This window comes from Mustela erminea, chromosome 19 (assembly GCF_009829155.1).
Source record: "Mustela erminea isolate mMusErm1 chromosome 19, mMusErm1.Pri, whole genome shotgun sequence".
Lineage (NCBI taxonomy): Eukaryota > Metazoa > Chordata > Mammalia > Carnivora > Mustelidae > Mustela > Mustela erminea.
Genome location: NC_045632.1, coordinates 29,923,606 through 29,947,925, shown reverse-complemented (window position 1 = coordinate 29,947,925; position 24,320 = coordinate 29,923,606). Strand labels below are relative to the sequence as shown.

At 41.2% G+C, this 24,320-nt stretch overlaps 1 long non-coding RNA gene across 1 annotated transcript; it reads left to right on the top strand.

Moving 5' to 3' along the window:
- The first annotated feature begins 22,051 nt into the window (after positions 1-22,051).
- On the top strand, positions 22,052-23,150 carry LOC116580232. The gene is made up of 2 exons (XR_004281559.1): positions 22,052-22,137; positions 22,662-23,150. It is a non-coding gene; the product is annotated as an uncharacterized LOC116580232 (long non-coding RNA).
- Positions 23,151-24,320: the final 1,170 nt, after the last annotated feature.

Genomic DNA, 24,320 nt, shown 5'->3' with positions numbered 1-24,320 from the left:
AGATGAAAAGAACTCTGGAAACAATTAATTTCTGTGAATTGAATTCATCCATGAGGACAGAGGCTGTCCTTGGGAACCATGTATTGTGGGAAGGGGAGGACGGTGAAGGTATGTCTTGGGTCATGTTCCCTCCAGGAGGATACGAAACAATGATGTATAACTTCGTATGTTAGTGGGCAAAACCCAATTTGAGATGACATATTTGAGTCATTCTAGTGACACTGTGTGACACTAATGTCATACAAATGATGCTGTAGAGTTCTTATTCCATTTCTAGAATACACACACACACACACACACACCAGTGGATCTTGATAACTCCATAATGATTGATTGGTTTCCTGGTGCTGTAAAAAGATCTGGGTTAGATCCACCCTAGATCTAGTGGGGTGCTGGAATCATTTTAGGTGCTACCCAATTAATTATTGAATGAATTAAGTGAGTTAGCATTAAGTGATTCTGTGTTGCCCTGATTCTGATGTGCAAAGTCAAATCAGCATCATAGTTCTTCTCTCTATTGTCCTGTTTCCTATTGTTTTGTCCTCATTTGCGTTTGTTGTACAAACAAGGACTGTCTGCCTTCTATTACTGGGCAAACAAATCACAGCCATTCCTTGTGGATGGGCTCAGAGGCTTCCTTTTAGGCTAGGCTTTTTGGTTGCTCCAGAGGGAGGATTTATTTCCTTCTTCAACTCCTGTAGCAACTTTGTAGCCATTTGGCATATGCAAAGATGTGGCACAGAGCTGACCATAATACACTTGGACATTTTCAGTACAGAATTTAATGATCTAAATAAAAAAATAGCTTGTTAAGCACAGTAAACAGAATATGCTAATAGAAACTTTCTGATTCTTGCAAAAAGTTTACTATGAAAGTATAATACAATGTACATATATTTGGGAGGAAACCAACTAGCATCAGGCCTGTTACCAAGGAAGGCTGCTCAGATGCCAAGGAAGTTTGCCTAAGACTCCCGAACATTTCCTACGTTATGAGAACATGTTACCAGTTTTCATTTGAGCATGGAATTAGCCAGCTCTTAGGGGTAGTGTGATCAGGTATCACCCTGTAGGGCCTATAAAGAAGGAGAATCCAGGCAGGATTGAAAGACAAAAAAAAAAAACAAAACAAAAACAAAAGGACGAAGGGGTTTAGATTTCATAAAGACTGAAAATTTAAGTAAATATGTCAGACCTTCTCCAGAACCTCCTTCTACGGCATGAACCACTGGAGCTGTTTCTTCCTGCTCAGCCTGTATCTGCTCTCTCCCTTTCTGTCACTGTCACTGATGCTTCCGTGACTGCAGACTGAGGGTGCTTGGCAACTGAACTGAGATGGGAGGACCTGGCCAGCAACGGCGAGGATCAAATTGCTCTCCTGTCCCTCATGGCCACCTGTGATGGTGGGGTGGGGCGGGGGGAGAGGGGGGTTTGCGCAGAGATGATGTCATCAACACTATCTTGTATTGTCAGTATGTACTTACAAATTGTGATGAAAACAACAATAAACAGTATCATTCCTACTGCTTATAGCATTCTTACCATGTTTCAGAGGTTACCTGGAGGTATCACCTGGATTTTTTAAGAAAAATACTCACTTTGGAGAGGAGAACTGAACTGAAGTTCTCACAGCTCATATGTGGCTGAGTTAGGAGCTGTCCTGAGATCTGTCCTAGATCTGTCTCCAGTCCATCTTTAGGTTGATCTGTCCCACACCAAAGCTTCTTCCCTTCCACAGTAAGATGCCTGGCTACACATCGACTGCTTAGAAACAGGGTTTCGTTTTATGCAACTTGATAGCTCAATGCCAAGCACATGCTACAGCTGATTGAAATCATAGCTGAAGGAGTATTCTCCCCACCCCATTTATAACGAATTTTTTTTAAAGAAAAGTATAAGGAATAATGTAAAGAACGCCCATCTACTAAACTAGTAGTTCTTGACCAAGGGTATTTTGCCTGCTCTGCCCTCCCAGGACACATGGCCAAACTGTGAGACATATTTGATGGTCATGACTTGGGGACATGCTACTCACGTCCCCGTATTGAGGACAGGGACACCGCTACACATCTTGCCATGCACAGGACACTTCTCCCCAGTGAGAAATCAAATGCCAAAATGCCAGTGGTGCAGAGGTTGAAAAACTAAATAAATGGTTTAATAAACCATTCATTTTTGAAGGCTTTTAAATACCTATTCTTGACTTCTCCATTTTTCCTGGTGGTAGGTATCTCTAGGCATGCTTTTATGTGTCTGCCACTAAGGTAAGTGTATTTGTCTGTACTTACCCAAAGCAATCTATACATTTCATGCAATCCTTATCAAAATACCACCAGCATTTTTCACAGAGCTAAAAAAAAAAAAAAATCCTAAAACTAAAAAGTGTATGGAACCACAGAAGACCCCAAATAGCTAAAGCAATCCTGAAAAAGAAAAGCAAAGCTGGAGGCATCACAATTCCAGACTCCAAGCTCTCTTACAAAGCTGTAGTAATCGATACCATATGGTACAGGCACAAAAACAGACACAGAGATCAATAGCACAGAACAGAAAACCCAGAGATGGACCCACAACTCCATGATCAAGTAATCTTCGATAAAGCAGGAAAGAATATCCAAAGGAAAAAATGCAGTCTCTTCAACAAATGGTGTAGGGAAAACTGGGCAGCACTGTACAGAAGAACGAAACTGGATCACTTCCCTACACCATCCACAAAAATAAATCCTAGATGAATGAAAGACCTAAGTGAAAGACAGGAAACCATCAAAATCCTAGAAGAAAACACAGGCAGCAACCTCTTTGACCTCAACCATAACAACTTATTATGAGACACATTGCTGGAGGGAAGGGAAACAAAAACAAAAATGAACTATTGGGACTTCATCAGGATAAAAAGCTTCGGCACAGCAGAGGAAAATCAACAGAATTAAAAGGCAGTCTGTGGAAGGAGAGAGGATACTTGTAAATGGCATACCTGATAAGGGGTTAGTGTCCCAAATCTATAAAGAACATATCAAACTCAACGCCCAAAAAACCATAATAATCCAGTTTAGAAATGGGCAGGAGACATGAATAGACAGTTCCAAAGACGATATCCAGATGGCTAACAGACACATGGAAAGATGCCCAGCATCACTCATCATGAGGGAATGCAAATCAAACCACGATGAGATACCTCCTCACACCTGTCAGAATGGCTAAAATCAACAACAGGAGAAAACAGATGTTGGTGAGGATATGGAAAAAAAGAGAACCTTCTTGCACTGTTGGTGGGAATGCAAACTGGTGCAGCCACTCTGGAAAATGGTATGGAGGTTTCCCAAAAAGTTAATTGCACTACTAGATGTTTACCCAAAGGGCACAAAGATGCAGATTTGAAGGGGTACATGCACCCCGATGTTCATAGCAGCATTATCAACAATAGCCACACTATGGAAACAGCCTAAATGTCCACCAGCTGATGAATGGATAAAGATGTGGTATATATACACAATGCAATATTAGTCGGCCATGGAAAAGGAATGAAATCATGCCATTCTCAGTGATGTGGCTGGAGCTAGACTGTATTATGCTAAGTGAAATAACTCTGAGAAAGACAAATACTGTATAATTTCACTCATATGTGGAATTTAAGAAACAGCACAGATGAGCTTATGGGAGGGGGGTAAAGAGAGAGGGAAACAAACCATAAGAGACTCTTAAGGATAGAGAACAAACAACATTGTTGGAGGGAGGTTGGTTGGGGGAGGGCTACATGGGGGATAGGTATTAAGGAGGACACTTGTCGTGCTGAGCACAGGGTGTTGTACATAAGTGATGAATCACTGAATTCTACTTCTGAAACCGATATTGCACTGTATGTTAACAAACAGAATTAAAATAAAAATCTAAATGAATATACAATTAAATAAACTAATTAGTAAAGTGTGCTCAACCATGGAAAAAGGTAAATATTTGTAAATAATGCAATGAACTGTTTTAATATCATTTGTAAATATCATTCAGCAATTTTATTTTTTACACTTAAAATTATCGTTTTGAGATTCTATCTTAACCTTCTGTATCCAACTGTTTCTCTCTTTCTTCACTGCTAACCCTTCAGTGTGGGTCTTCATCACGACTCATGGAATTTCAGCAACAGCACTCTAACTGACCTCCTGATCTCCAATACTGCTCTTTTTCTTTCTTTTTTTTTAAGATTTTATTTATTTATTTGACAGACAGAGGTCACAAGTAGTCAGAGAGGCAGGCAGAAAGAGACAGGAGGAAGCAGGCTCCCTGCTGAGCAGAGAGCCCGATGTGGGGCTCGATCCCAGGACCGTGAGATCATGACCTGAGCCGAAGGCAGAGGGTTAACCGACTGAGCCACCCAGGAGCCCCAATACTGCTCTTTTTCTAATGTTTCCCAAACATAGGACAGAATAATCTAAAACCCCAAATATTCTCCTTAAACCCTTTATTGGTTATTTTCAGTGGAGTTCAAACACTGTAGCATGGTCTGACACCAGCTTGTTGTCTGGCCTTCTTGCTAACTACTCCCCCCTCCATAGTCTATTCTGTATTCCAGTCATTGGAACTAGCATCATTTCCGTCATTCCAGTCAAGTGGAACTACCATCATTTCCTGCAGAGCCAAGCCTCCCATGCCTCTGCCCTTGGGTACACGGCTCTCTGTGCTGTGATGGCCTCAGCAAACTCGGGCCAGATACTCCTACTCATCCCCCAGATCTATTAAGTAGATGTTTTCTCCATTAGGCTATCTTCCCTTCCGCTCCTCTTCCCCCTCCACAAAGCAGGGCGAGTGTTCTTCTTTGTACTGACCTTACTATGTTATACCCCATTGAGCCCCCCTTTTTTTCTTTAGGTTTTTTTTTTTTTTTTAGTTATTTATTTGACAGATCACAAGTAGGCAGAAAGGCAGGCAGAGAGAGAGAGAGAGGGAGGAAGCAGGCTCCCTGCTGAGCAGAGAACTCGATGCTGGGCTCGATTCCAAAACCCTGGAATCATGACTTGAGCCGAAGGCAGAGGTTTTAACCCACTGAGCCACCCAGGTGTCCCAACCCCATTTTTTTTTTCTCTTTTCTTATCTGGTGTCCTCACTAGGACTTCAATTCCCTGAGGAAGGACTATCTCTTATTTATCTTCTTATCTCTGATTCCCAGAACAGAATAGGTGTTCATTAAATGGCTGGGGAATAATAGCAAAGGCCTTAACTTTGAAGTATCTTGATAACATCCCTTTAAGTCAGGAGCCTGAACAGGAGTTCAGAGAGCTGACTCCCTTGAAATCTCACGTGAGGGGTCAGAAGACCACTTCTACAAGAACCATCTTGCCATGTTGGCTCACTTCAAATGTTCTACATATCTTGATTCACCATATTGTGGAGTGTGTTTCTCTGAAGGTATTTCCATTAGTTTTTAAAACCCACATGCATCTTAAAGGAAATGTAAACCATATGTTTGACATTCATTTACACTTAACTATGTTTTTATTTTCTATAAAAAAAGAAAAATGTAAATTGATGTTCAAATGCCTTTGGGGCTGTTTAATAAATACAACTTTCAAGTCATTTTTCTTTCCATGGAATTATTACAAAGGAAAATGCCTTTGAACAATAGAAGGTCATGGCTCAGTCCCAGATTCTAAGTGAGTGGTATTTTAGGAGGTTCCAAACTTGGTTAAAGTCCTTATCCCAGAGCCCTGAACCACACAAGGTCCCAGTTGTGTTTGTTATCTTCATCTGTCAAAGGTAGAAACAGAAGATACTGACTGTTGATTTATATTTTCATCTTTCAAGTGCAATTTTTCTGAGGAAAGGTTTCCGTAATTAGAATAAGAACATCTGGGCTGTAGCCATGACTCATGCTAGAAACAGGAGTGACACCCATATTCTACCTGCCATAAGGTTGGTTGGAGCATCAAGTGACACAGACACGAAAGTAAGTGGACACAGTAAAAAACACCCCTCACAGACTGCCAATGGGAAGGCAAATTGATGCAGCCTCTTTAGAGGGAAATTTGGCAATGTCTACAGGAATTTTAAACAATGCACATGACCCCTCACTAACAAAACCTGACTGCTATAAATTACCTTAAGGATATGTCAAAATATATCATAAAAATTCTTATTACGCTATATTCCTATACTAAACTTTTTCATTACAAGAAAGAGGTATAATCTGAATTAACATACTTGGGAGCCAGTTATGTCAATTAATGGAATAGTAAACGATTTTTGAAAAAAATACACATGCATACATACGGATATGGAGAGAACATCAAGATATGATATGTAAAAAAAGAAAAAGAAAAAGCAAGGGCATGTCAGTTTATATTGTATTATCCAAAGAAGGCAGGATAATAATATGGAGGAGAAATAAACAAAAGAAACAACTTGGAGGAGGAAATATATATACATTTCGCAAGGCAGTGCGCAATATTTTTTCATGGTAGGATGTATAAGGAAATATACAAATAGTTACCTTTGGGGACAGAGCCTAGGGAAAGCTTTTAATTTTCATCTTCTAATGTTACCATACTTGGATTTTCATGCCATGTACATGTGCAGGCAATGAGCTTATGGGACAGTTTTGCTTTCTTCCTCATACTCTTTTTTACACACAGAAACATATATGTGTATACATACATGAATGCTTAAATGTTTAAAGAAAAATGAAAGTATACAGTCCCTTAGCTTAGTAATAAAAAGCACAAGCTTCAGAGCACACAGATTTAGGTGGGAATATTAGCTAAGCCTCCATTGTAGCTATATCACCTTGGGAACATTACTTGAACTCTCTAAACCTCAGTTTTCCTATATAAAATTGGGGGACGATAACTTATCTTTTCAGCCTATTATGGGAGTTACATTATATAACAAATAATGCATAGAGTTGAATGTAACTTGCAACATGGCAAAACCTCATTAGGTTGTGTTTATAGTTACTGTTTTTGTTACTGTCATCACAGTAAGCTAGTCGCACCTTTAAACCCCATTCTCCATTAAGAAAACTAGTTCAAAGCAATGTGGTCCTCAGCGTTGATTCAGGGCTAGTTTTAGGAAAAAGGAATGGGCTTTGGAAAAAGTGGGCTCTTGATGAGGCCTAGCTGTTAAAACAGCTAGGCCTCAAAAGACTCAGGCTTTTGATAAAAAACCCAAGTTTTTATCCAACTTTGGGGTGGATAAACCAAGTTTGATGAAGCAGGAGGATTTCATATGAAGCCTCTTCCCCACCCACCGTGTATGGCCCTACATGTCAACGCCATGTCCCTTGAAATTCCCAGCTGTGACATGGCATCTTAACCAGCTAACAGTATGTAGCTCTTCTATTTCCCTTAGAAACTCCAGTGCCAGGTTCAGATTCTAGAATCCCTGGTCTCCAACTTAGTGCCCTTCGGACCTATGGTTTTGTGCATCCTCAGGACAGACTTTTCTAGAGTCTGAAAAAGTTAAAGTGCACTCCTGACCCAAAACCATTTCTTGATTTTGAAAAGAAATTGTTCCTGGAAGTGCTTCAGGGGAAAGATTTGGAGGAGCAGCTTTCCATTTTGACTTGAATTGCAAACTCACATTAAAAAACATTAAGGATAATAAACTGGAAATTCAATTACCAGGCTTGAAGCCAGAACGCCGCACACTCGATTTGGATTTGCATCTTAACTTATAGCTTGTTCTTGCCAATATTACTTACAATTCAGACCTTTGCTCATGGTAGGAAAAAAAGCACTTAGTGCACAGATGATTTCTCACCAAGTGCTTTTTGATGGACCTGCCCAAATGTTGATTTGGGTGAGTTTAAATTAGGAGGAAATTTAAAATATTTCTCCCTCTTATTTTTATATTTTTATTATTGCACTTAGGGAGTCCACAGAATTACATGACAAGGGTTTCAAATCTCCAAACACATCGAATGTCTCCTCTTGGATACAACTGAGGTTTCTATTAGGCTTATAATCTAATCTGTTTTTAAGATACTCATGTTTAGATGTTAGACACCTGCCTTTTTGAAAATGATTCCTAGTAGTGGGCTGGGCAAACAATGAAAGGGTATGTGATAACCTTGCCAAAGAAAACAATGGTTAGAGTATAAATTTTTGGTTGGCCTTGGTTTTTTAAATAATTCAGGTAGCCAGAAGAGGGCTGCCATGAATCTGGATAAATGACCATGAAGATGGGATCTTTCCAATTCCTTTTTGAAGAGTGGTCTGACTTGGCCATGAAGGGCATAGGGCGAACCAAGTGTGTTGTTCGCATGTTCTTGGTGTGAATGTATGCTCGGTCTTTTATCATTTGTGTAACTATAGACAAGTTCCTTTACCTTTTTGTGCCTCTATTTTCTTATTTATAAACTTGGGATTAATTAAGAGGAGTGTACCTATCTTTTAGGGTTGTATAATGATTAAAAGAGTTAATAATGCATGCAAAGTTCTCAGAATAGTGTTTGGCAATAGTAAACACTCAATAAATATTAATTTTATTATTGTGAGGTGTGACTCATGAAAGGCTTGCAGGAATAATTAGCTTATTATATTTGGTGTAGAGAAAACAGGGGTTTCTTTTTGGATGCTTCCCAGGATTTGGCTTCTATCTATAGCAGTGAATCTCAGTCTTGGATGCACATTAGATCACCTGGTGTCAAAGTATAATTTCAAAAGTTGAAAACTTGACTCTCATACAAATATGCAGTCTGTACTTGCCAAAGACTTATTTGATTCATTTGATGAGAGAACCAGCAGGATATATTCAAAGAGAATTAGAAGGTCAAATAGATATAGGTCCTGAAAAAAAAAAATGCTGGTATAAGATTGCTAGGTTAGATAGATATAAAATTGTTTAATGTTCTATGGAGCCAAAAAAAAAAAAGCACTCTATAATCTTCAAATTGGACAGAAATTATTAACATCTCTCCTGGAAAAATGTATTTGCATTGTTAATGGACCAAAATCTATAGCACTGCCATCAGACTTCTACAACAGAGGTTGTCAAACTTGGATGTGTGTCAGAATCACCTGGGAACTTGCTAAAATTACAGAAACCCAAACTCTGTTCTGCTTTAATAAGCCTGAGCTTCTATATACTTTATTAGCTTTCTGGGTAACTCTGTTATGTATCAAGGTTTGGGAACCACTGTTCTACAAGGCATTATCTATTCTTACAGAGTTGTGAAAAATCCTAGTAAATGTGAAATCAAATGATGGTACGTCACCCTAAAGACTTAGATAGTCTTTGGGGTGAACCTGTTAAACAGTTTCTCCACCATGATGTTGAAAGCCTATGTTGTTATCCGATTGCTTATTTCCAAGTTTTGGAATTGTTTTCTTAATACTGAGCCATGTTAAAACAACACAAAACTACATATGGCCAGGTAACTTCCCTATGTTCTGATTACTTGATCTGAAGCATGGCTTGGGAATCAAGGGTGTCAAAGCTCCTTAGGTGATTCTAGAGGACAGTCAAGGTTGGGAATCACTGGCTTTACATTGACATCATTTCCTGACTCCTTTCTGTGTTTCATGCAGTTTCAAGAACATGGTGTGGATACACTATGATGTATTTAGTTGAAGAGTTAACAAATTAAATTTAATGAACACAGACCCATTTGGAAGGGTCCATGTTGAAAAGGACACAGGTTTATCTTGCCAGCCTTTAATAGAGGCAGATACTTCCTCGAGGGATGGCTACTCCATTTTCAGTTTCAGGAAAACAGCAGAGAATTCTGCAGTTAATTTTCTTTCATGTCCAGGACATTATTCACATGGCTGTACCTAATTTACAGGTCTCCTGGATGTGACTCGCCTCTCTTCTCCTGCCCAGCTGTTCTAGACAAACTCCTCCTGCCAGACATACATATTCCTCTTCTCTTTCAGTAATTTGCAAAGTCTTAGAAGAGGCCATTGTAAACACAAGATAAAAATGACTTATTTTGGCTTCTGTCTTACTCTCACAAACTTCAAGTTTGTTGGAACAACTCAGCTGTTTTCAGCTACAGGCTCCCATGTTTGGGAGATGGTGGTTTAAGATGGTGGTTCTGGTATGGTATTGGTGCTGGTAGCAAGTAAGGTGACTGATGTAGGAGGTAGACTCCTCAGCCATCATTCCCTCATTATGGTCTATTTTGAGGAGTCATTGGTCTTTCCTTGTGGTTTTTAAAATTTCATTCTTCCCGCTGTCTGTGCTTTTTGTTTGGGTATTCAGTGACAAGGATGAAAATTATCTTCATCGCTGTCACCAAAATTCTTTTCAAGAAGGAAGCTGCTTGATGTGGGAAAATAACATCAGGAAGTGCTAGGATTCAAGATGAGATGCTGAGAGCACAGGAGTTGGGCTGGGATTTAATCACGTAAGATAATGGCTGAACTTCTCTACCTGAGACAAAGCAGAGTATTTGTTTTTGCTCCTGAGAGGGAGAAGAAGGAGAGTTCAGAAGGAAGCAGACAAGAGACAAAGTGATGGTAGAAGGTTTTATGTAAAACCTCTGGTGGTGGTGTTTGGGGGGGTGGCCACAAGGACATTTGTTTGCGGCTCTTGGCATTGCTGTGGGATGAGTGCCACCTGTTTGCAATACTGCCCCCCTCCAAGTCTTCATTAAAGTCTATTTCATGTGTCCATGTGTGCATATGTCCATGATAAGAAATGTCACAGCATCTCATGGCTGGGTCAAGGCAACACAGTCCACATAATGCAAGCAATAGCTAAAGCCAGAGGGAAACTATAATTATGGAAATCTTAAGGAGGACTTTGAAAGGGCTGAGGTTCTGGAACGGGGTTCAAGGCAGTCTTATGTATCTCACCTTGAATTCACTCTTTCCACTTAATGGACGGATGGAGAGTGTAGGACTCTGTATGCAGTGCAGAATCCCAAGACCACACAGATGTGCCTCTTCAAGGGGCTAACCGTTCTAGTCATGAAATTTGAGATACAGACAAAGAACTAGACCTCAGCACCAGGGAGCTTCTAAGGGTTTTAGAAGTGCAGGTGAAGGAATGTTAATTCAAAGTAAAAAGGGATTCCTTCCGATGGGGAAACTATATCACAGGGCTCATGGAGGTGATGGTGTCTGACGTAAGCTTTGAAAAATGGATAGTATTCAGATGTAGAGAAGAGGGAATTATAATAATTACTCCCATTTATTGGACAGGAAAAAATACCCCCATGTAGCCATTTCTTTCATAAATATATACAGTACATTATCACCTTAGAAAGCTTCCTGGTGCCTGTCTCTGAGCAACACCCCATAGTCCTTCTCTCCAGGCAGCCACTGATCTAATGAGTACTCCCTTGGGTTCTCTCATTTGATCCTTACAACAGTCCTCTGATGAAAGTGCGGTGACTCTTGTCATTGTAGACATGAGGGAACAGTTCTGTTTAGTAAGAAATTTGCTCCAAATCGCACATCTAGAAATGACAGAGCTTGACCTTGAACCCAAGGATAACCCCAAAGCCCACACTCTTGCACGGTAGAGGGAATAACATGAGTGAGAAGAAGAAGAAAATTGCTGGACAGCTATGGCCAATAGGGAGTAGTCTGACTACAGGATAAGGTATGTGAGGCAAAGTAAAGGGAAGTTTAGCTAGAATGTTGTGGTTTTCTGTGGGTCTCTTTTCCACCCAGAATAGGGGTTGTGTGTATTTATAATCCTCATGACTCCTGAACCTACAGGTTGAATGTATCTTCTAAGTGATGTTTCCATGTCAAAGAATGCCCTATTTAGGAGGCAGAGAATAATTCCCAGGTGGCCCTGTGGAATATTAAGTGTGGACTCCATAGTATTTGCTAGTATTTATCCATATGCATTGTACACATTTGTACAGAAATAAATACACATTGTACACATGGGCATCTGTGCTGAAGTATGCAGCCAAGTGTCAGCACATTATCAGATTTAAATTGGCTGCCTGACTCTATTAATAGCCCTGGTTTTCCAGTTTCTAAAATAAAAGATCCCAGAACAGCTGGACCGAAATCTGAAACAGAATGGAAGAATACAGCCCCGTAAGCAGTAGTAGTCTTGTCTGTAACCGCTAAATAAAGTTCGTAGCTTCCTAGATTTGAGGAGATGCCTTGTAAAAGCACCCTTGAAATGCTAAGTGCTTTTTTAAAAAAACAGCTTAATCCCCAGCCAGTGAAAGGGATTGATTATGCTCTGTCAATCGTGGGATTTTGAGAACCTTTCTGACTTCCCATGAAAATCTGAAAGCAGAGCTAAATCCGAGAGCAGCCGGTGTCCGCGTGGCCACGTGGCTCAGTGAAAGGGTGGCATGAAGGCCATGCTCACCCACTAGGATTTCTCTCACAGCAGTTTATCAGTTCTCAAAGCTCCCTGTTAAATGTTTGGACTTTTAAAATGCAATACTTTCCACGATCCCATCTAATACCCATTCTGGGTTTGAATCCTGCTGTCCCCTGTACTCCTGCCATGTCCCCACCCTTACTGCTACCTGAATATGCCATACACTGTTCTCCACTCCGTCACATAGTTCATGCTGTTTGCTCAACCCACATGTCCTTCCTTCCTTTACCTGCAGAAATGCTACTCTCTCTTCCCAACTCACCTGGAGGAGCCCCTCCTCATGAGATTTACAAGGCACTCCTCCACTGCCTCCCTACCCAGGCAGAGCAAATCATGTCCTCCCTGCTGTTCCCATAGCACCTTGTCCTGGATCTGTGGTACAAATACATCCTTTCAAGGTGCCTGCCCCTTGCCTGCATGAGTTCCTACCTCCTCGCGGCCTGAAAGCGTAATCCTGGGCCCTGGCAGCATTGGCTTCTCCTGCAAGCTTGTTAGAAAATCAGATCATCAGCCTCTGCCCCAGATATACTGTATCAGAAACTCATTTTAACACCATTACCTGGTGGATTTGTATAAACGTGAACATTTGAGAGGCTCACCTAAGGGACAGAGGTTAGGGCTTAGTGAGTCTTTAAGTCCCTGATAGCACAGAGCAGCTGATGTATTTACTCAGCATGTAGACATAATGAATCACATGCCAGACATTGCCCTTGGAGCCAGAGATGCAGAGATACTGGAGAATTTACAAGTATGGCTGGAGTTTAGGGTCCTGGAGATGAATTAGAAAAAGGCCAAGTCTGTTGAAAGCCTTGAAAAGGTCTTAGGATCAAATTAGTCTGAAAAACACAAGCCTGAAGTTATGCCACGATTCCTTTACTGGGAGTCTTCTCAGAGCACTGAAATGTCACTGTGTTTTGGGACTCTGTAAGACGGCGGTGCCCCAAATATACTTGATCACAGAAACTTTATTGACTTGCTTATTAAGTAGGGCCCATTTGTGGGATGAATGCCTTTCAAGGCATTGGTCTACTCCCGTAAGTTTGGAATTAATTTAGTCTGGCCAGTGACAGTGTTTGTGTTGTCTTATCTTGTGATCTGACTATTGCATATCTTTTGAATGTCTCTTCTCAGCTAGATGGTAAACTCTTAGAGCAGAAGGAGGAATCTTATGCTTATTTGGTTTTCTACTCTCACTTCACATTGGCATTTGTGTTTGTCCATGATTGTCTTCTATATCTACCTTCTATTTGTGTTTGTCCATGATTGTCTTCTATATCTACCTTCGGCAGAGGCCAAAGACATGGTGGGCACTTGGTTAGGATCTGAATGGCCTAAGGTGAATTTAACATGGTAGGGAAGGCATCTGATGGGGATTATAATCCTGGCTTGGAAATGAGCTGGGTTGACTTTGAGCCAGATGCTCACCGTCTCTGGGCTCTAGCACCCACTTCATCAGCTCAACCAATCGATGATAGCCTCCTAGGAAATCTGGGTCTGCAAGCTTCTGAATCTTCAAGTAGATGTAAGGTATCATTGGAGAGATTTGAGCTTAATTTCAGGGAAAATTCTCTACTCTTCTTTCCTGGAAATAGTGTTTGAAAATTAGAGAAAGTCAATATTTTAGAATAATTTAGAGGAGAGACAGCACCAAGGTCATGATACAAAGTCATCTTGAAAGAGATTTTGCAAGACTAAAATTCCGTGATCTATATAAAATAAGAACAATAATGTGTTTCCCTCTCCCATTAGTCATTCTGAACGTGAATAAATCTGAGAAGATTTAACCTTACTAATTTTAAAAGTAGCTGCTGGAAATATAATTTGATTATAACCACCACAACAAAAGAACTTAAACATGTGTTGAACTTGCAAGTATTATTAACACTCGGTTAAAAAACATAGTACCTTCTGCTTATAGAGACTGTTTTCCCAAGTAGCTCAAAGCACTTCACACTGAAATGATGATATCCTCATTTTATGGATAAGGGAGTGGAAATCCCTTATGGAAGGGTTAGCTGGGGTTAGCTGACCAAATTCTCCAGTAACATCCTAGTCAGTGCTGGGCATTGCCCCAGACCTGATGTCTCTGAACATGACCTTTTCCCCACCACCAGATATGCAGAGCGTTCACTTCGATCTGCAGCCCAGTTGATAAAAGCTGTCTTTCCTCTGAAATGTGTGTCTAGTTACTGGATGCTGCATATGTATGTGTCCCATACAGGACGTGTGGTTTCCTGACACCCGCAGATAAACAATGATAATTGGAAATGGACAGGGTGCTTCGGCAGATTTGAAATACCGTAATACTTAAATATTAAGTCTGAATGTTTCTTGTGATAAGCAGCCTTCACTTAGCTGAAATCAGGGCCCACGATTAACTAGCAATTGGCTGGTATCAATGATGAGGCACGTCCTATAAATCTCTCTGTTGCTGGGGCCCAGGCAGGTCTGAGGCCAGCGGAGGTCTGCAGCATGTGGAATCTGGAAGCACAGACCAGAGCCCCGTGCTCTTCCCCCCCAGCCCACGATTGCTTCCTAGTTCCTGGCAGCCCTGACTGCCCGTACGTAAAACTCCATTTCCATCTCAATGAGGTTATGTCGAATGTGATTGTACCTTCCCCTGGTAGGGCGCGTCCACCAACCTTGCTCTCTCATCTCCCACTCGGCTTCTTACATTGGAGAACTTGTAGTTCCTCATGATCTGCTGAACATTAATATTCACTAACTTGCTCCGGGGAGCTACGCTTCGCCGAGCACATTTTCACCTGAAAGGAGTTGTTTAATATAAACATTTGGTTAATATTCTGTACATTTGAAAGTATTTTATCAGCATCGGTGTAGGACCGAAAGTCATTTAAATTCAATGGGAACTGATTATGTGCCAAGAATCGGTCCTTTCCAAAAGAGTATGTTTCCCCCCTGACTATAATGTATACATTATAAAACTCACTTACACGGTTGATGGGAACACTTTGTGGACAAACCAGCAGCCCTGCATTTCATCTGACTGAGTTTTCATCCGCTCTGACGCTGGTGTTAAATGGGGGAAAATATTATACAATATTGCTTTAAAAACTGTCTAAATATAATTATCAACATCTTTGGAGTGATAATAATTATCATAACAAGAGCTCATCAGAGGAAACACATAGTTTGATGAGGATTCTCTACTCGAGTCCCTGCCCCCTTGTAGAAGAAGGAGGAAGAGTCTTTCTTTTTTTTTTCCTTCCTAAAAAACCCGAGCTCTCTGAACTCTTCTTCTGGCCGCCCTACAGTTTTTCTTCTTGTGTGTCTCTGTGAAACTCATTATCCCAAAGAGTTGTTAGGTAGACAATACAGGCAGCTCCAAGATAAGTTGAAATAGACAAATGGAGAATGCTGCTAAGATTTGTTTGAATTACATTTCAAGCTCTGGGATAAAGTCTTCAAAAAAACAAACTCTGATTACTTTCTACTTGAGGTACCTGTTGGATATGAAGTTTTCTTTGAGCTTTTCTTCTGAGATATAGCTGGCTGGAGAATGAAGTGTGTATGCGTGTGTGCGTGTGTGTGTATGTACGGACAACAATAAAAATCTATGTGGCCGTCATCCTAGGTCAAGCCCCCGTGTAGGTGCCTACTTGACAACTTTCCCGCTCCCATGGAGTTAACCATGTCTTCAAGTTTAGGTGGAGTTTTTCATTTTGTTTTAGTTTTTAAAGATTTATTTATTTTGGGGAGAGAAGAGAGAGCGAGCAAGCATGAGCAGGGTGGGGAAGGGCAGAGGGAGATGCAGCCTCCTCACTGAGCAGGGAGCTCCATGCGGGGACTTGATCCCAGGACCCTGGGATTATCACCTGAGCCGAAGGCAGACTCATAACTGACCAAGCCCCCCCAGGTGCCCTTGGAGTTTGTTCATTTTAAACACTAGATAACCTTCTATGATAAATGGCTTTATTTATCCATTCTCACATTGACATTTGGGAAATTTCTATGTGGGGCTATTCCAAGCAATGTCTCTGTGAGCGGTCTCGGTGTGCATATACAATTGTTATCTCTGGAACATATCCTTTTGAGTATGGTTGCTATTTCATATATTTGCAATTCTTCGATTTTATTGGATAATGCCTAGCTGTTTTCCAAAGTGGTATTACCAGTTTACATTCCTACTAGCCTGATGAGAGTTCCAAATGTATCACATCTCCATCAAGATTGATATTGCCAGGCTTTTAAATTTGAGCCAATCTGGTGGGTGTGTAGCAGTATCTTCCTATAGTTTCATTTTGCATTTCTCTGATTAACAGTGAGATTAAGCATATCTTTCATTTGTCAATTGGATGTTTGGAGTTCTTTTGTGAAGTGTCTATTCAAGTCCTTTGCTCATTTGTTTAGTGGGTTGTCTTTTCTTTATTGGCTTGATGGCCTGATAAAGAAATGAAAACCCTAGCAAGGTGTCTACTTAGGAAGTACCCAGCACATAACTGAATGACGATAAAGACAAAAAAATTAGTGTAGATGCCAAGGCAGATTCTGTTATTTCTGAGAGTCTTATGAATTTCTAGAGTAAAGAAAATGTAAGTCATTAAAAAAGGCCATTGGGCCCATATATCTCAGTGCCAGGAGTCCTCTCCTTAAAGTTATGTTGTTTTGGAAGGGCTCTGGGTCCTTCAAGGATCATTTAGATTGCTGCTATAGGGATTCAATAATGCATACCATAGAGTTCCAGAAACAAATAAATTCCTCTAGCAGTGAAAAGCCCATTTACTTTCAGGACCCTGGAAGAATACCAGCTCTTGGACACTCAAAGCACTCATTAGTGTTCTGACCGTGGAGATGGCCACATCCTGATTGGCAACATAGCCACATCCTTGATTGTTACATTGAGCCAGACCAATGTCAAACACTGAAACAGCCAGCCTGGACTTCTTTAAGGAGAAGGGGTTGGGGCAAGAATGTGCTCAACTCACCCTCTGAGATGTGGCTTTCAAGGGTCAAGACACCTTCTAATTCTAGGACTCACTCCGGATCTATCTCCTATGATTAAATAGTTCTCGATTCTACATGTGGTCCTGAATTCCCACATTCCCTCTCCATGTCTCCAGTTCCAGCTCCCTAAGAGAGGGCATTAACGGCTCCACTTGCCCCCCACTCCCAAAGAATGTGTCCCTTTTTGGCTCTAGATCAACTCTTGGGCTGTTTTGGAAATTTAAGTACTTTTTGGGAGTTAGCTGCTGGTCAGGCTCCTAGAGTCCTGGCCTGCGTGTATGAATCCCTTGCAAATGTGTTTGCTTAGAAGCCACGACTATGGCACAAGTTCAGTGTCAGGCTCAGGTGACATCTCAGTCCTAACTGGAATCTTGGGAGAGGTGAGGCTCTACAGCCCCCACTTCGTTCTCTCCTCCTTTTGTGATGGAATCAGTTGACTTGAAGCTGAACATATGGCAACTACCATCATAACATAGAAACCGTTCCTTCTGCCATGGCAACCGGAGAATCAATGCACATTTATGGTTTGGACGTACTCAATACATGCACAATGTATAGAAAGGTTTTTTTTTTTTTTCTTTTTTAAAGAAGCATTTGGAATAGCAGCAGAGAATTAAGACCTTTTCGTCAAACACACCTCTGAAGTCCTTCTGCAGAGAGGGGGTGCTTGGAATATCTTACATATCTTGTTCTCTTTTGTTACTGCAGGAGAATCTTAATGGGACTACATTTTGTTTCCAAATTTCAGGCATATTATTTATTCCTAAATGAACTGGATGCAATTCTGTTTTCTTCCAGAGATCTCTGAAGTTGATTCATCAATATATTTATTGTTCCTAAGTTCTACACCTAAGGGAGAGTACTGTGACTGGAACCTCCTTAATACATCTAACATCTATAGACTGAATCGTTTGGCTCCATATTGATGAGAGTATCAGAGGCATACATTCAGGCTAGTTTCTTTTTTTTTAAAGATTTTATTTATTTTTTTGACAGAGAGAGATCACAAGTAGACAGAGAGGCAGGCAGAGAGAGAGAGAGGAAAGCAGGCTCCCTGCTGAGCAGAGAGCCCGATGCGGGCCTCGATCCGACCCTGAGATCATGACCTGAGCCGAAGGCAGCGGCTTAACCCACTGAGCCACCCAGGCACCCCGGGCTAGTTTCTTAAGGACAAGTGTCTTAGTTAGTTCTGTTCCCATGTCCATCTTGGCGTATTCTCTCCTTGCTCAGACCTGGAAGGTAATTGCATCTTCCTGTCTATTATCAACGTAGTTCCATCACACAAATGGTTGGAGGGGCAAGAAGAAAAAGGGCTTTTTTTCTGGGAGGAAGTATTGCCAGGGGCTGTCTCTTCAGACTTCCCATAACCTCGTTCCAAGAAAAAAAACAAGCCAGAGAGTTGAAGGGCGCAATAACATGGACGAGGAGCCATGAAAGTTTGGTTTCTACTTCTGTCCTACTTTGGCTGTCTCTAGCTCCTCAGATGGAGTGGGTCGTACAGACTGTGGTTTGAAGGACCCTTCTGCGTGAAATCCATGTTCCCTTAACTCTCGGCAGTGTGTTGTTTTCTCTGTGTCGTGCTCACCCATTAGCATTTTAATTTAGCTTCATATGGCACTGTTCTGCAGATGGATTTGCTTTCTTGCTTTTGTTTATTGTACGAGTGACAAACATGAGGGCATTTTCATGATGTGAAAAAATGCCGTGAAGTTGTGAAAATGAGGTGACTTTCCCTTGCCAAGCCCCAAGGAATGTTAAAGCAGAGATGGCTCTGACAGGGAACCGCAAACGTTCCCAATATTAAAATGTTCAGGAGTCTTGATCTAATTGAAATGAGAAGTTTTGGCTGAGGCCTAGAGACTCAGATGTGACCTTAACACTTCTGTCTGTTCTATGGGATGTGACTCGTCTGACTCTTCAGGAAGTCACTCAGTTCTGCACAGGGACACCTCCTTCTTTATGTGGATTTTGAGCTGCACTTGGAAATCAGATACCTACTGCTTTGGGGGCATAGTGGTGAGGCGATGATGAACACTTAAAAAACTAGCCCTAGGCATTGAAGGGCTTTGTTTTATGAGTCGATCACTCATTGAGATCTGCAAATTCTTACATCTCCCTGGTAGTTCCGAAGGACCCACTTATGAATTGGGTCTAAAAGTCAACAACTTTCTCACTGGAGAATTTTAAGTAGGAAAATATCAGTTTTAAGGAAGGGAAGCATAAGAAACCATCTTATAAAGGTTGCCTCTTTCCTTTACACTGGATATTCCTAAAACCTTGCCTTCTTGTTTAATACTTGTTGAGATTTCTTAGAGCAAAGTATACCGTTAAAGGCAGGGGTGGCCAATACTTGTTCAACATCTAATCACCGAGCCAGAGTTCATGACAGATGTCATTAATCAAGCAAAGAATTCCTTCCTGCAGAACCAAGAGGTAAAGTGTCAGAGTCCTCAGTAGGCCTCCACCAGTTGGTCAAGGTTCTGATGGAAAGTGAAACTGACCTACCCTCCCTGGTCTGGGCTCAGCCAGTGATGTGATTTCTCTTTTTAGCATGAGTAGCCAGATGCAGCCGACAACCTTCATCTGGAAACTATGAGTACCCAACATTTCCTACAACTCCCTCTCCCTCTGCTCTGGTGAAGCATTGCAAGTCTAAGACGGGCTCTTTTTTGGGGCATGTTCCTCCTTTGTCTCATCTCGGGCCACCTCCTCCTTTATGTCTCTGTGCCTTCTCTCTGCATTCATCACGCATGGGCTTGGTGTGCTCTCTCACAGCACATTCTGGTTCTATGGGAGCAACAGGCAGAATTCTGGGATGGTCCCAAGATTCCTGCTCCCTGGTGTTTGCACTGTTTACTCTCCTGATTAGGTTACACGGTGTGACAAAGGTGAAGAGATTTTGCAGATGTAGTCAAAGCCTCAGATCAGTTGATTTTGAGATCATCAAAAGGAAGACTGTCTCGGCTGAGTCTGAGCTAATCAGGAGAGTTCGTAAAAAGCTGGGTGGGCCCTTTGTGAAAGAAGAAACCGAAATACTCCTGCTAGCCTTGAAGTAATACACAGTCATGTTGTAGATTGTCTGTCCTGAGTGCTACATGGTGTGACTCCAAGAGCGGCCCTCGGCCAATAGCTAGCAAGAACATGGAGACTTCAGTCACATAGCATCAAGGAAATACATTCTTCTGACCACCTAAAAGAGCATGGGGAATGGGTATTTCTCTCGTTGAAATTCCAGATAAGGATGTAGAAGGCCAACATTTTGTTTTTAACCTCATGAGGATCCATTTGGAATATGGGTTCCTGACCCATGGGAACAAATTTGTGAGAAATTTGTGAGAAAACAAATTTAACAATGTTAAGCTGCTAAATATGTGGTAATTTGTTACACAGTAATAGAAAATTAACCCACTGGGCCAGATGTCAAGTAGGGTATAGGATTTTCCACCTGGCCCTTTCTGCTGCCTTCTAAAATCAGCAAAAAAATCATTTTGTTGGGAAGATGGGTGGAGGGTTGGTCAGATAGGGGATGGGGATGAAGGAGGGCACTTGTGATGAGCACCAGCGGGATGTATGCAAGTGGTGAGTCACCAAATGGTACACCTGAAATCAGTACTACACTGTATGTTAACTAATTTAAATAAAAACTGAAAAATTAACTTTAAAAAACCTACATCACTTTTATTTTGAGGGTCTAATTGGTTTTCCCCATAGGAAAAGAATTATAGTATAAGAAGAGTATAACAAGAGTAACAAAACAGTGATGCTATTGGGAGAATTAAAGAAATTTGAAAACCTTGTAAGTCACAATAATTATTTCTAGTCCATATGGAAATAAGAAGAGAGAATCTGTGCTCCCTCTCTTCCTCACTCCCATATGTATACAATGAAATGGGTGTGGCCATTGGCCCAGGAAACATCAGTAGTAATGGCTGTTGAGACCTATCTTAGAAGGAATTGTGACACCTTCCCTGGGCTTCCTTCAGGAATTCTCTTATTTGCCTAACCCTAACCCCTGAAGCAAATAATACATTATATGTTAATTCAAAAAATAAAGATGAGGAATTCTCTTATTTGCAAGTTATTGAATCTGTTTACCCTTTATTTTACTTCACTTCCTGTTCCTTTTTCTGTATGGATACCTCATCCTCCTCACAAAGGGAGGTGGCTTTCTTCAAGGGGTATGTTAGACAGCAAACATGGATCATGGACATTTTGAAAAGTTCTGGACAAGAGTCTGTGTTCTCATTCTGCCCTTGGTCCTGACAGGAAGTTTACCACAAATAACTATCTCCCATACCGTTTATTTTGCAGTGAACCAATGGATCCCATCTCTCCCGTGGAAAGGTCTTTTTTATTCACATTTTGATATGGGACTTCCATGTATCCTGAAGAATGGGGGATATGAGAAGTTCTAGTACCATCAGGCATATAGCATATGCTTAATCAATGTTAGCCATTATTATTATAATTACTAGTATAAATCTGTTATGTGCCCAGCAATTTTCAGAACCCTAAAGTGGTGAAGCAAAAATCCCTTTGTGCCTCCTGCATGCATCACAGTAGAGACTTTCAGATGAAACGTCACAATGGCTCCTGGTCAGTCAGGAGTGGGTGGGGCTTGGGGGCCAGAGTTTAAACTGGTGGATCTGAGCTTCTTGAAACCAGATGGCCAGGTTCTATCAATCAAGAGGGACTTAATCCAGAAAGGTAGAGCACAGGTTTGAGATCATGGCGGGTGGGGCATTGAGCAAAGTTTCTATTTGGGCTCCTGTCAGTCAGGAGTGGGTGGGGCTTGGGGGCCAGAGTTTAAACTGGTGGATCTGAGCTTCTTGAAACCAGATGGCCAGGTTCTATCAATCAAGAGGGACTTAATCCAGAAAGGTAGAGCACAGGGTTGAGATCATGGGGGGTGGGGCATTGAACAAAGTTTCTATTTGGGTTTTCTCTGTTCAAATGACACTGGAAGGGGAGAGAATTGAATGGATAGTTTTAGAGTTTCATAACCGAGAGACTCTGAGATCTAGGGATCACAGTCAGTGACAAGGAAAATGGGGTGTGTATGGGTTACCTGAAGGTATGCTGAATCGGGAAGAATTGTGGTTTGTTTCAGAGTTTTTTCTCTTTCTGTGCACTCAGAAAAACCTGATTTGAATTATTCTCTTGAAAGTATTGTGTGTGTGTGTGTGTGTACATGCATATATAATATACCGTTAGAAAGGGGCACCGTAGTTGATTCTGGGACCATAGTGTATGTTTTTGTGTCCTTGCTGTCTATTCAAATTATAGGTGAGCCTGACAAAGGCTTCTTTATAAACCTAGGGAGTTTCCATTTATCTGCTGTTTGGGATGTATAATCTTCGTGTTTTACACTTTTAGCCCTTTTAAAAATGTCATTCTTTTCCCAGGTTTCTTCTGATCATTGGGTCAGAAGCATCTGAGTCCTTGTTATCTGTTGTGCCTCAGCTATCCTAGAAACTAGATGCTTAAGAATATCATAATCCCAGAGTGATAGAAAGACCTTTCTAGGGAAGATGAGATATCCGGAGACTGGAAAGAAAAAGTCTGAAGGATTTGACCACATTAAAATGAAAATCTTTGGTTCAGCAAAACACCAGAACCAAATTCAAAAGATAAAATACACACTGGAGAAGCCCATTCTCTCAACACATCTGTCAGTTCACAAAGAGCAGCTACAGTCCAACTTGAAACATGAACAAAGTGGTAGGAAAACGGGCAGCGTTCACCAGGAGGAAATAAGAAACAGGAATGCCTAATTTAATGTGGAAAAAATCTGTTCAATCTTAATAAAGAGAGAAGATAAAAGCTTAGTAAAGATTAACTTCTACTGAAGATTAAAATGACACTTCTGCCATAAATAAAAACATTGTTGGCAACGTGGTGGCTAACTGGGCATCCTCGTGGGGTTACCTGGAAGGCGGCATCCACTAGGAATAGGGAACAACAGCACTGGCTTAGGTTATTTCCTGAGTCTGTGGTCCAGAATCAGAGCAGGGGTCCAGCAAGGCGGAGGCTTCCCTGTGTCAGGGACCCTACCTCTGAAGTTCAAGCAAAGGATGGCTCCTTTTGGTGCTAACCTCAAAGATAGAAAATTTTTTTGATAGTCTTCTAGTCTTCATTTGGTTACATCTGAGGCTGAAATTCTTTGTCTTTTCATGCCTTGATGTTTGTATTTACTGATTTATTTGTTTTGTTTCTTTGTTTAATTTATTATCCTTGAAGTTCATTACCAGAATGTCTTGGTGTTTCTCAGGGTAGGGACAGTCCTTTCTAGTCCCAATTAGGCTTTTCTCTCATTAAGCAGTATTTTGTTATGACTCCTTTCTCTTCTTTTGTCCCTACTCAGTAGACTTCTAGTTTCTACATATGTTGGATCTTTTTATTATTGTGCCGTGGGTCTCTTTTTTATTATGCCATGTCTATAATCTTTATTTTGAATCAGAGATCTTTGTGCCCCAGGGAACATTTGGCAACATCCCATGCTCATTGACAAGCCACTGACATCTAATGGGGAGAGGCCAGGGACAATGGTAAAACCCTACAACGTGTAGGACAGCCACTGTCACAACAAAGAATCACCTGGTCCAAAATGTCAGTACTTGTAGAGGCTGAGAAAACACGCTCGGGGGTTTAGGCTGGATCCTGATGGATCTGTAGTTTTATTTTTTTTTAAGATTTTATTTATTTATTTGAGAAAGAGAGTGAGCAAGAGAGAGAGAGAGCGAGAGCGAGAGCAAGGGAGGACGAGCAGGAACAGAGGGAGAGGGAGAAGCAGGGAGCCAGATGTGGGGCTTGCTCCCGGGATCGTGGGATCATGACCTGAGCCAAAGGCAGACGCTTAACAGGCTGAGTCACCCAGGCGCCCCAGATCTGTAGTTTTAAATTATTTCAAGTCCTGTGGAAGAAATCCAGAACTCCTAGAGGAGTCATATGTAGATAATGTTTCCTCTTGTAGGTAATATTTTTTGATACTCATGCTGATGCTGGAGCATTTGAGAGCATGAATGTGAACACTTGAAGCACAAAACCAGAGAGATGTTTCTCTC